The following is a 12981-nucleotide window of genomic DNA, read 5'->3' on the forward strand; positions in this document are numbered from 1 at the left end:
ATAATTTGATCGATGCGGGGGAGGGGGAAGGGATCCTTTGGGCAAGCCTTGTTAAGGTCTTTAAAATCAACGCACAGGCGCCAGGATTTGTCCTTCTTTGGTACCATCACCAGGTTTGCTAGCCAGTCCGGATGTTTTATATCTCTGATGAATCCGGCCTCCAATAGCTTTGCTAGCTCCTCTCCCATGGCCTGTCTCTTAGGTTCGGAAAAACGCCGAAGAGCTTGTTTGACAGGTTTGCATCCTTTTAGGATATTTAAGCTATGCTCGGCCAGCCTGCGTGGGATTCCTGGCATGCCTGAAGGGTGCCAGGCGAAAATGTCCCAGTTCTCTCGTAGGAACTCTCGCAGTGCGGCATCTACATCAGGGTTTAACTGTGCCCCGATGGAAGCTGTTTTATTGGGGTCCATTGGATGGACCTGGAATTTGACTATTTCGTCCGCCGGTTTAAAGGAGGTGGACTTGGATCTTTTGTCGAGTACCACATCGTCCCTATTCACCATGGAGCGCAGCACAGTCAGTTCCTCAGCCTCTAGGGCTTCGGATAGTGCCTCGAGGGCCAGTGCGGCTGTCTTGTTTTCGGCGCGGAGTGCTATGTCCGGATCACTAGCGAGAGTGATGATCCCGTTAGGCCCGGGCATCTTGAGCTTCATGTACCCGTAATGGGGTATTGCTTGGAAGATTGTAAACGCTTCCCGTCCTAGCAGAGCGTGATAACCGCTGCTGAACGGAGCCACATGGAACGTGACCTCTTCGGACCTGTAATTATCCGGCGTGCCGAACACCACATCTAGTGTGATTTTTCCTGTACAGTGCGCTTCCCGACTGGGGATTATTCCTCTAAATGTTGTGCTGCTTCGCTCAATGCGGTTCCAGTCTATTTCCATTTTTTGAAGGGTTTCCTCATAAATGAGGTTCAATCCACTGCCGCCGTCCATGAGTACCTTGGTAAGACGAAAGCCGTCCACTATTGGACTAAGGACCAATGCGGTTGGTGCTCGGGCTGTTCGGAATTTAGGTTCATCACTGGCGTTAAAGGTAATAGCCGTGTCACTCCATGGGTTTATTGTTGCTACTTGGTAGACTTCGGCAAGGCTGTGGAGTGTCCTTTTTCGCATATTATTTGATGCGAAAGTCTTGAAGACTGTTAATACAGTATTGGTGTCTCTGGGGTGGCTTTCTGTGGCCTCCGGAATTAGGAGATCTTTGCCAATTTTGGCCACCTGCCGGAGTATCCAACATGCTTTAAGGCTGTGAGTTGGTGTGGCATCCTCTCTACTATGAATTTTACAGGGTCCATTAAGCCATCCTTCCAGTACGGTTCCATGCCCTATAGAGGGTTTTTGCTTTTTGGTGTTTGACCCGGGTGTCTGGCGATGATGCACCCTTTTATTTCGGACTGGGTTTGTATTCAGGGCCGGATCGTCCCAAAATTTTATTTCGGTTTTCCAGGCGCTTTCCATCGCACAGTACTTTTGTACAATGGACTCCAAGTCAGCGAAGTATGTAATATCACGGCGACTTATGGCGTTGAGGATTCCCTTGTCCGTGCAATTATTGCAGAAGATTGAGATTACGTCTTCCTCGCGGCAGTCCCTTATCCTGTTCCTAACCAGGAGGAATCTGGCCCAGTAATGATGTACTGTTTCTTTGGGCTCTTGCCTGATTTGGGATAGATCGCTTATGTTCGGGTGGGTGGGTGGAATTAAATCCGAAGCCTCACCCAATCTGAGGCTCAGAGGCCGAGAAATTTCCGAACTCGAAAATTTGGATTCCTGGATGTTGTCCAATGAATCCAGCCCGTCGCCTGACTCTAAGTTCAGGTCTTGAGTGATATCCGCCCCTCCGTGGGTATCCGTCTTGGAGGGGTCGAGAATCCGGACGTAGCTAGTCCTTAAGATAGATGAAGGGTCGCCGCACTGTCCCTCTACCACGGCAACGTGATGGGTGACTTGGGGAGAGTTAATCTCTCTCAGATCGGGTTTAGGCCCAATCTGGTCGTAATCCGTAGCGACTCCCAGGGCGGCGATGCGATCCAAGAGCTCGTTTATGGAGGAGAGCTCCATTGGATCTAACTGCTCGGCGAGTTCTGAGCTGACATGAAGATTGTTGTCGATGGCTCGAGAGGTCATAGTCGGCGCAGAAGCCGAACAAGCGGTCATAAGAAAACCACCTAGCTAGAGAGTTTGGCCAATAACCAAAGCTCCCTTAGCAGCGGTGCCATCTTTAAAGACGGGGCGAGGCATCCTTCCTGATGGCGACGACACAGAGGAACTCTCAATGAAAGCACCAATGTCAGTGTCAAAACCGGCGGATCTCGGGTAGGGGGTCCCGAACTGTGCGTCTAGGCCGGATGGTAACAGGAGGCAAGGGACACGAAGTTTTACCCAGGTTCAGGCCCTCTTGATAGAGGTAAAACCCTACGTCCTTCTTGATTAATATTGATGATATGGGTAGTACAAGAGTAGATCTACCCCGAGATCGGAGAGGCTAAACCCTAGAAGCTAGCCTATGGTATGATTGTTGTTCTGTATGTTGTCCTACGGACTAAAACCCTCCGGTTTATATAGACACCGGAGAGGGTTAGGGTTACAAAGTCAGTTACAATGGTAGGAGATCTACATATCCGTACCGCCAAGCTTGCCTTCCACGCCAAGGAAAGTCCCTTCCGGACACAGGACGAAGTCTTCAATCTTGTATCTTCATAGTCCAGGAGTCCGGCTGAAGGTATATTCCGGCCATCCGGACACCCCCTAATCCAGGACTCCCTCAACCTCCATGTGAGAAGATCCCCCAAGTGTATTCAAGACCCCCTCGTGGGAAGATCCTCTATGGATTCCTCTTTCCTCCAAGGATTGGGATGAACTAGCTACCAATGAACCATCTTTTGTTGATTTTGGATCTTGCATCTCCCTTTGTGTATGTGGATTTAGCACATGTGTGATTTATATCATGTTGATTGAGTGTTCCCATCTCGTGTTCTTCTCGGGATTCCCCTCCAAATCATGAAAGATCAACCATTACAGTTTCACCCTAGATCATCTTGGTATCAAAGCCAAGGTTCCACTTTCTAGCATGATTTTGTTGTGTTTTTTCCAATTTCAAAAATCCCCACAAAAATAGCCATACTGAATTTTTTGTGATTTGTTGGTTTGACGATGTTTTGTTGATTCTGATCCATGGATTTGATGTGTTTCAAGTGGATCTAGTTTTTCCCCAACTACCCATCACTTCCATCAACAAAATTTGCTCAACTTCGCCCTGATTTTTATTTTTTCCCTAAATCCACAATTTCATCCTCATTCCCGTAGACCCGAAATTGACAGACACCGGACGACCGGTGGACGTCCGGACCAAAATCAGCCACCGGTCGTCCGACAACCACTCGGCATCCGATAAACTTTGACGAAACTGAACTTTTCTATGGAAATTTTCAGACACCACACATACTTCCACATTACCAACTCAACAACCCATCATTACATTTTCGCAATTCCTTTGAGCTTACGCAACACCACCACACTTTCCTCTACAACCATTTGTCATTGCCATTCGAGATATTGGGTCGCGGTTCTCCGTTTCCTAACATGTTTTGGCTACTTAGGGGCGTTCGTCATCAACATTACCGCTGCTCAAATTCTCCACGAACTCGGCATTGACAACGACCACTTCACCATTTTCACACTCTAACTGAAAGCACAAGTGCTCCCTGGGTGATTTTGATAATTAATGACAACATATCTCTTGTTGGACTAATACTTTTACCTAGTATGTTTCAGACAAGTTCAACAAATTAAGTGGCATGGACTAAAGGATGTGGAACCCCTTCAAGATGCTAAGGACAAAGGATTAGCTCAAGCTTCAAGATCAAGACTCTACATTTTCTATTTTTAGTGATCCAAGATCACATTGAGTCTATAGGAAAAGCCAATACTATCAAGAGGGGATGAGGTGTTGCTTGATGAGATTCTTGCTTCATAGTGCTTAGTGATATGCTCCAAAACCCTCAACTACCTTACCCACATCCACATATGACCTAAACCAAAAGTCAAACTCAGCCCCACCGATTCTTTCTATCTGGCGCCACCGAGTTCAGATGTCATAGCCACTGCCACAAACCCTAGGCAAATCGGTCTCACCGATAGGGATCTCGGTCACACCGAGATGGGGTTGTAATCTATCTGTTTCCCTTCGTAACGTTTTGGTCCTACCGAGATGAGTGATCGGTCCCACTGAGATTGCAATGTAAACTCTCTGTTTCCCTTTTGTAACATTTTGGTCCCACCGAAATGAGCAAATCGGTCCCACCGAGTTTACATGACCAACTCTCTGGTTAGCTTATTACCAAAATCGGTCCCACCGAGTTTGTGTAATCGGTCACACCGAGATTACGTTATGCCCTAACCCTAACCATATCGGTCCTACCGAGTTGCATCTCAGTCCCACCGAAAATCCTAACGGTCACTAGGTTTGCTAAATCGGTCCGACCGAGTTTCTCAATTGGGTCTCACCGAGATTGGTAAATTGTGTGTAACGGTTAGTTTTTGTGTGGAGGCTATATATACCCCTCCACCCACTCTTCATTCATGGAGAGAGCCATCAGAACATACCTACACTTCCAATACACATTTTCTGAGAGAGAACCACCTACTCATGTGTTGAGGGCAAGATATTCCATTCCCACCATATGAATCTTGATCTCTAGCCTTCCCCAAGTTGCTTTCCACTCAAATCTTCTTTCCACCTAATCCATATCATGTGAGAGAGAGTTGAGTGTTGGGGAGACTATCATTTGAAGCACAAGAGCAAGGAGTTCATCATCAACACACCATTTGTTACTTCTTGGAGAGTGGTGTCTCCTAGGTTGGCTAGGTGTCACTTGGGAGCCTCTGACAAGATTGTGGAGTTGAACCAAGGAGTTTGTAAGGGCAAGGAGATCGCCTACTTCATGAAGATCTACCTCTAGTGAGGCAAGTACTTCATGGGCGATGGCCATGATGGGATAGACAAGGTTGCTTCTTCGTGGACCCTTCATGGGTGGAGCCCTCCGTGGACTCCCGCAACCGTTACCCTTCGTGGGTTGAAGTCTCCATCAACGTGGATGTACGATAGCACCACCTATCGGAACCACGACAAAAACATCTGTGTCTCCAATTGCGTTTGAATTCTCCAAACCCTTCCCCTTACATTCTTGCAAGTTGCATGATTTACTTTCCGCTGCTCATATACTCTTTGCATGCTTGCTTGATATGTATTGTGTTTGTTAAACTTGTGCCAAAACTCTACTTCAACTTAAAGAAATTAAAAACTGCAACTTTTGGTACTGAGTGTCTAATCACCCCCCCTCTAAACACCTCTTCTTGATCCTTTCAATTGGTATTAGAGCCTTGGTCTCCATTGCCTTGGTTTAAACACCTTTGGAGGAAGATGGATGTGTCTACTTTGGGGAGTCTTAGACATAGAGTGCCTATTCTTGATGCAGAATATTTTCATGAGTGGAAAAATGAAATGCTTGAGATTTTCAATGAATATCACTTGAACAAGTACATTGCTAGCCCTTGTGCACCTCATATTGATCCCTTGCATCCCACACCCGAAGAGGATCTTAACATGATTCGCAATCTTAGAACCATCAATCTTATCATAAGAGGATTGCCCAAAAATTTGATTGCTAGTTTGCCTACTCTTCATTGTGCCTATACTATATGGAAATTTCTTGAGGAACGATTTCCAGATTATTCCTTGAAAAATTTAGACGAAATTCTCCATAAGTCTATTGCTTTGAGTAAGATGAATTCTAGTGATCCTAGCTTTGGTGATTGTCTATTTGAGCTTACCAATCTCATGCGTGCCATAGGAAATGTTGGGATCATTAGCGATATCATATCTAAAGCTATTAGAATTCATAAAGGTGACCATTGTGATGATCATTTGTCTAATGAATTACCCTCTCTAGGAATTGATCAATCACAAAATGATGTTGAACATGGATACTGTGATGAGGATGATGATAGTGACTATGATCTCGATGATGCGATGAGACACTTTGGTCTTGTGGCAAATCTTCGTGGCTACATGGCTGGAGGAAAGGAATGGGTCCTTGATAGTGGATGTACTGATCATATGACCGAAGATAAAGACATGTTCCGTGAGCTTGCTGGAAACGACGGCCCTCGAAAGTATGTCACTTTTGGTGATAATTCAAAGGGTAAGGTGGTTGGCCTTGGTAAGGTGGCCATCTCACATGATATCTCCATACAAAATGTCATGCTCGTTGAATCTCTTGGCTACAACTTACTTTCAGTATCTAGACTTGCTGATTTCGGTTTCAATGTCCTATTTACTGAAGTAGACTACCAAGTGTTTCGTAGAGATAATCATAAAATGGTGTTTACCGGTATACGTAGAGGAGATCTTTACATTGTTGATTTCACTAAAAAGGATCAACCTAGAACTTGCTTAATTGCTAAATCTTCTAAAGGCTGGTTGTGGCATAGAAGGCTAGGCCATGTGGGCATGCGAAACCTTGACAAACTCATTAAAGGAAATCATATCCTTGGCGTTAACGATGTCATATTTGACAAGGATAGACTTTGTAGTGCCTGTCAAGCAGCGAAACAAGTTGGAGGAAGTCATCACGCTAAGAACATCATGACCACAAGAAGACCACTCGAGCTACTTCACATGGATCTCTTTGGTCCAAATGCCTACAAGAGTCTCGGTGGTAACTCATTTGGTCTAGTTATAGTTGATGATTTTTCAAGATTTAATTGGGTGTTCTTTCTTGATGACAAATCGCAGGTCCAAAAGATCTTCAAAAACTTTGATAGGAAGGCCCAAAATCAATTTGACGTGAAGATCAAGAAGGTTCAGAGCGACAACGGAACGGAGTTCAAGAACGCAAATGTAGACGCCTTTCTTGATGAAGAAGGGATTGCACAAGAGTTCTCAGCTAAGTACACACCTCAACAAAATGGAGTCGTTGAGAGAAAGAACCGAACTCTTATCGAGATGGCAAGAACGATGCTTGATGAGTACAAGACGCCAAAACACTTTTGGGCGGAAGCGGTTGAGACAGCTTGTCATGCAACAAATCACTTGTATCTTCACAAGCTACTCGGCAAGACGGCATACAAGCTCCTCGCCGGCAACAAACCCCAAGTTGGATACTTTCGAGTATTCGGCTCAAAGTGCTACATTCTTGATAAGCATCGCCGTTCTAAATTTGATCCTAAGTCTCATGAAGGTTTCCTACTTGGTTATGGCTCAAACTCTCACACATACCGTGTCTACAAAAATTTCACCCGAAAGGTTGAAGAAACGGTAGATGTGAAGTTTGATGAATCTAACGGCTCGCAAGTAGAGCAATTGCCAATTGATGTAGGAGACAAAGATCCCTTGGAAGAAATCCAAGACTTGTCTATTGGCAAGATTCGTCCAACGGAGATAAAGGAGAGTACCTCGTCCGTCCAAGTGGAAGCTTCTACCTCACGACAAGGTGAACCAAGAGTTGATACAGAAGCATCCATGAGTGGAACACACCAAGACGAAGAAAACGAGGAAGTGCACCAAGACGAACGTCAACAACCTCCTTCTCCACCACGACAAGAGAACGACAACGCTAACATTGAAGAAGGCCAAGAAGAAGAACAAGATGAAGAAGATGTTCAACCAAGACCCAAGCAAAAGCTTTCACGAGTTCGAGCAAGAATTGCTAAAGATCATCCCGTGGAGCAAATCTACAATGATATCCAAACTGGGAGAATCACTCGCTCTAAAACTCGTTTGGCTAACTTTTGTGAACATTACTCATTCATCTCTAGCATCAAACCTATGAAGGTTGAAGAAGCATTGGAGGATCCGAACTGGATAAATGCTATGCATGAAGAGCTACACAACTTTGAGAGAAATCCAGTGTGGACATTGGTCGAGAAGCCCGACAACAACCACAACATCATCAGTACCAAATGGGTGTTTTGCAACAAGCAAGATCAAGATGGACAAGTGGTTCACAACAAATCATGTCTCGACACCCAAGGCTACACACAAGTCGAAGGTATGGACTATGGTGAGACATATGCTCCCGTTGCTAGACTTGAGTCCATTCGCATCTTACTTGCTTATGCTAATCACCATGATATCACTTTGTACCAAATGGACATTAAAAGTGCTTTTCTAAATGGTGAAATTGAGGAGGAAGTTTATGTTAAGCAACCTCCAGGCTTTGTCAATCCTAAGAAACCTAATCATGTCTACAAACTTCACAAAGCCCTTTATGGTCTTAAACAAGCTCCTAGAGCATGGTATAAATGCTTGACCAAGTTCCTTATTGAAAAAGGCTTTGAAATTGGAAAAATAGATTCTACTCTTTTTACTAAAAGGGTTAATGGAGAACTATTTGTATGACAAATTTATGTCGATGATATTATATTTGGATCAACTAACCCTCATTTGAGTGAAAAGTTCGGGAAGCTAATGTCGGAGAAGTTTGAGATGTCTATGATGAGTGAACTCAAATTCTTTCTTGGTTTGCAAATCAAGCAAACTAAGGAGGGTACTTTTATCTCTCAAACGAAGTACACCAAGGACTTATTCAAGAAGTTCAATATGAAAGAATGCAAAGGTATGACTGCACCCATGCCTACTAGTGGACATCTTGATTTGACCAAAGATGGTGAACCGGTTGATCAAAAAGTTTACCGCTCTATGATTGGTTCATTGTTATATCTATGTGCTTTAGGTCCCGATATCATGCTAAGTGTGTGCATGTGTGCACGATATCAAGCTGCTCCTAAGGAATGTCATCTTAAGGCCGTGAAGAGGATAGTGAGATACTTAATACATACACCAAATTGTGGCATTTGGTATCCAAAGAGGGCTTCCTTTGATCTTGTTGGCTACTCCGACTCGGACTATGCCGATGACAAGGTTGATAGAAAGTCCACTTCGGGTTCTTGTCAATTACTTGGTAGATCTCTTGTGTCTTGGTCTTCCAAGAAACAAAACTCGGTATCCTTATCCACCGCCAAAGCGGAATACATTGCTGCTGGTTCATGTTGTGCTCAATTACTTTGGATGACCCAAACTCTTAAATATTATGGGATATATGTGAAACATGTTCCATTACTTTGTGACAATGAAAGTGCTATCAAGATTTCTCACAATCCCGTGCAACACTCTCGAACTAAGCATATTGAAGTTCGTCATCATTTCATTCGAGATCACGTTGCTAAGGGTGACATAAACCTTAAGCATGTTCGCACCAATAAGCAATTAGTGGATATATTCACTAAACCACTTGATGAGAAAGTGTTTTGCAGGTTAAGAGGTGAATTGAACATCATTGATGCTTCAAACTTGGAGTAGGAACTCCATTGGATACATGCAAGACTTGAGCTTACGACTAATCACTTGATATTTCTCCTATGATGATTATCTTATGTCTTGAAAATTTGCATCTTGCATGTTATCTAACCCTTGTAGGTACTTGGATGAATCTAATTCTCTGAGATTGCAACTCACTCACATCTTGAGAAATCTCTACATCACCAAGTCTCTACACAATGGTGGTTGATGACAAGGAAGCCCGAAACCTTTCAAGCATATCCTTTGACAAATTCTATGTTGAGTTTCATGATTGTCATGTTGGATACACAAGTGCTCTTCCTTGCGAAAACTAACCCATGTAGGTAGATGAACTCAAAATCCAAAGGGTGCTCCCAACTCTTGATGGGCTACATCAACCTTGAGCAACCCACACAAGTTCAACTACATGATCAAGATCAACACCGCCACCCAAGGTATGTTATTCCATCTTAGAGTAGCTTTACTCCAAGTCATGAGTCAAATCAACTCGACAAGATGTGAATACATCAAGATACTTAAAGAAAAATGGTAACCACATTTTGAGCTAAAACGATGAGTACGACCTATGATCAAGTGATCTCACTTGACTCCTAAGTCAATATACTCTAACATAGGTGACTTTGTCACCGCCCAACTCTAGATGAAGTTCTCTTGTGTTCTTTTCTGTGTTCTTGCATTTGTCTCGTACATAGTTGTTTCCCCTTTCAAAAAAAAACTTCATCTAGATCTTTTAGTTTCTTTTCTTTGTTTTTTGTTATGCATTTTCTGCATCCAATTCATTGCAAATCTGTGTGAGATCTTATTTGTCCAGTGAGCTGAGGTGACAAGTGTTTTTCTCTGTGATGAACTCGGTTCCACCGGTTTCATGTCTCCGGTCTAGCCGAAGATTTTCGGAGCAACCAAAGCATACAACTCGGTGACACCGATTTCACTACAGGAAAAACATTTTGCCATTTATTCATGTTTTATTCTTGATCCAGCTCCACTCAATGAATCTTGTCCTCTGCAAGCATCACATTTACCTTAATGCTTTGTACTGTGATTCAAGGACCGAACCCATTCACAACAAATTCCAGAAGACCCTTCTTGGAAATTGATGTCAAAGGGGGAGAGAGAGATCACATCAAAGCTTAATCATATCTCTAGGGGGAGAGATCTCTAAGGGGAGGGAATACTCCAGGAAAGAGTAATCTTCAAGGATCCCAGATGCTTGATGTTCAAGAGGAGAGATGCCACATGTCTTCTTGGGGGAAAGACATGTTCATATGTGCTTATTTGCATTAGCTCTGTTCATTTGTTTCTTTGAGCTCTGCTTTTCTGTTCCCTATCTTCTCCCAGTATCCCATGCTAGATTCAGGGGGAGCAAGACATCCAAGGGAAAGAAATTTATTAAATTCATTGCATATCTTTCTCTTTGGGGAGATGTCAATATCTGTCGTGGTACTCTGTATTCACTCTACATGTCATCCCAGTCTTGGTACTCTTGTGGTTTCTTTTGTTTGCTCTAGCTAGTGGGTGCATCTGTGTTATCTAACCTTGTTTACGCAGGCTCATCCCATCCAAGCCAACTCAAGACCACAAGGTAAGTATATGCATCATAGTCATGTGTATGAGATATTCTTCCTGATGTACATACTGTTTGCAAGAAGGACTCATGGGCATGAAGGTACATTTCCCATATTCCTATTTTTGCCCTGATGCATATAGCCAAGATACATGTAACACATTGCTACTCTGTCATGGTTATGCTCTCACATGCTTCTATATTCCATATTCACATGATTGCATACATGTAGGGGAGCCTGTGCTTGTTACATGTCTTTCCAACGATTTACTTGCTATTCTCTATATCTCTATCTAAAGCTTTGATGTATGTTGCCATCAATTACCAAAAAGGGGGAGATTGAAAGCACAAGTGCTCCCTGGGTGATTTTGATAATTAATGACAACATATCTCTTGTTGGACTAATACTTTTACCTAGTATGTTTTAGACAAGTTCAACAAATTAAGTGGCATGGACTAAAGGATGTGGAACCCCTTCAAGATGCTAAGGACAAAGGATTAGCTCAAGCTTCAAGATCAAGACTCTACATTTTCTACTTTTAGTGATCCAAGATCACATTGAGTCTATAGGAAAAGCCAATACTATCAAGAGGGGATGAGGTGTTGCTTGATGAGGTTCTTGCTTCATAGTGCTTAGTGATATGCTCCAAAACCCTCAACTACCTTACCCACATCCACATATGACCTAAACCAAAAATCAAACTCGGCCCCATCGATTCTTTCTATCCGGCGCCACCGAGTTTAGATGTCATAGCCACTGCCACAAACCCTAGGCAAATCGGTCTCACCGATAGGGATCTCGGTCACACCGAGATGGGGTTGTAATCTCTCTATTTCCCTTCTTAACGTTTCGGTCCTACCGAGATGAGTGATCGGTCCCACCGAGATTGCAATGTAAACTCTCTGTTTCCATTTTGTAACATTTCGGTCCCACCGAAATGAGCAAATCGGTCCCACCGAGTTTACCTGACCAACTCTCTGGTTAGCTTATTACCAAAATCGGTCCCACCGAGTTTGTGTAATCGGTCACACCAAGATTACGTTATGCCCTAACCCTAACCATATCGGTCCTACCGAGTTGCATCTCAGTCCCACCGAAAATCCTCACGGTCACTAGGTTTGCTAAATCGGTCCGACCGAGTTTCTCAATTCGGTCTCACCGAGATTGGTAAATTGTGTGTAACGGGTAGTTTTTGTGTGGAGGCTATATATACCCCTCCACCCACTCTTGATTCGTGGAGAGAGCCATCAGAACATACCTGTAACACCCCGGATATGATTTTCCTAATATGTAATCCAACTCTTGCCGTTTCCGGCGTTAAGTTATTTTATTTTCTTGGGTTCGGATATTTGTCTCCATGTGTTGTTATCGTTGTCATGCATCTCATATCATGTCATCATGTGCATTGCATTTGCATACGTGTTCATCTCTTGCATTCGAGCATTTTCCCCGTTGTCCGTTTTGCATTCCGGCGCTTCGTTCTCTTGCATCCGGTGGTCATTTCGACCTTTCTTTCGTGTGTGGGGATTAAACATTTCCGGATTGGACCGAGACTTGCCAAGCGGCCTTGGTTTACTACCGGTAGACCGCCTGTCAAGTTTCGTACCATTTGGACTTTGTTTGATGCTCCAACGGTTAACCGAGGGACCGAAAAGGCCTCGTGTGTGTTGCAGCCCAACACCCCTCCAAGTTGGCCCAAAACCCACCAAAACCCTCTCCATCATCTAGAGCGTTCGATCACGATCGCATGGCCGAAAACCGCACCTCATTTGGACTCTCCTAGCTCCCTCCACCTCTATATAAAGACCCCTCCTCGAAAATCCGGATCTCCCCCATCCAAACCCTAAAAAAATCCCCTCCGCCGCCGCCGGACATGTCCGGACGGAGCCGGACGTTGTCCGCCGCCGCCACCGACCAACCACGCCACGCCCCGTGTCGCCACCGCCTTCCTCCACCGCCGGCCCGACGAGCCCGCGGGAGGCCCTCCCCGGCCTGCGGCTCCCCGCGCGCCCCGCGCCCTTCGTCCCCGCGCCCGGCGAGCGCTGCCCCG

Source organism: Triticum aestivum, chromosome 2A (assembly GCF_018294505.1).
Source record: "Triticum aestivum cultivar Chinese Spring chromosome 2A, IWGSC CS RefSeq v2.1, whole genome shotgun sequence".
NCBI lineage: Eukaryota > Viridiplantae > Streptophyta > Magnoliopsida > Poales > Poaceae > Triticum > Triticum aestivum.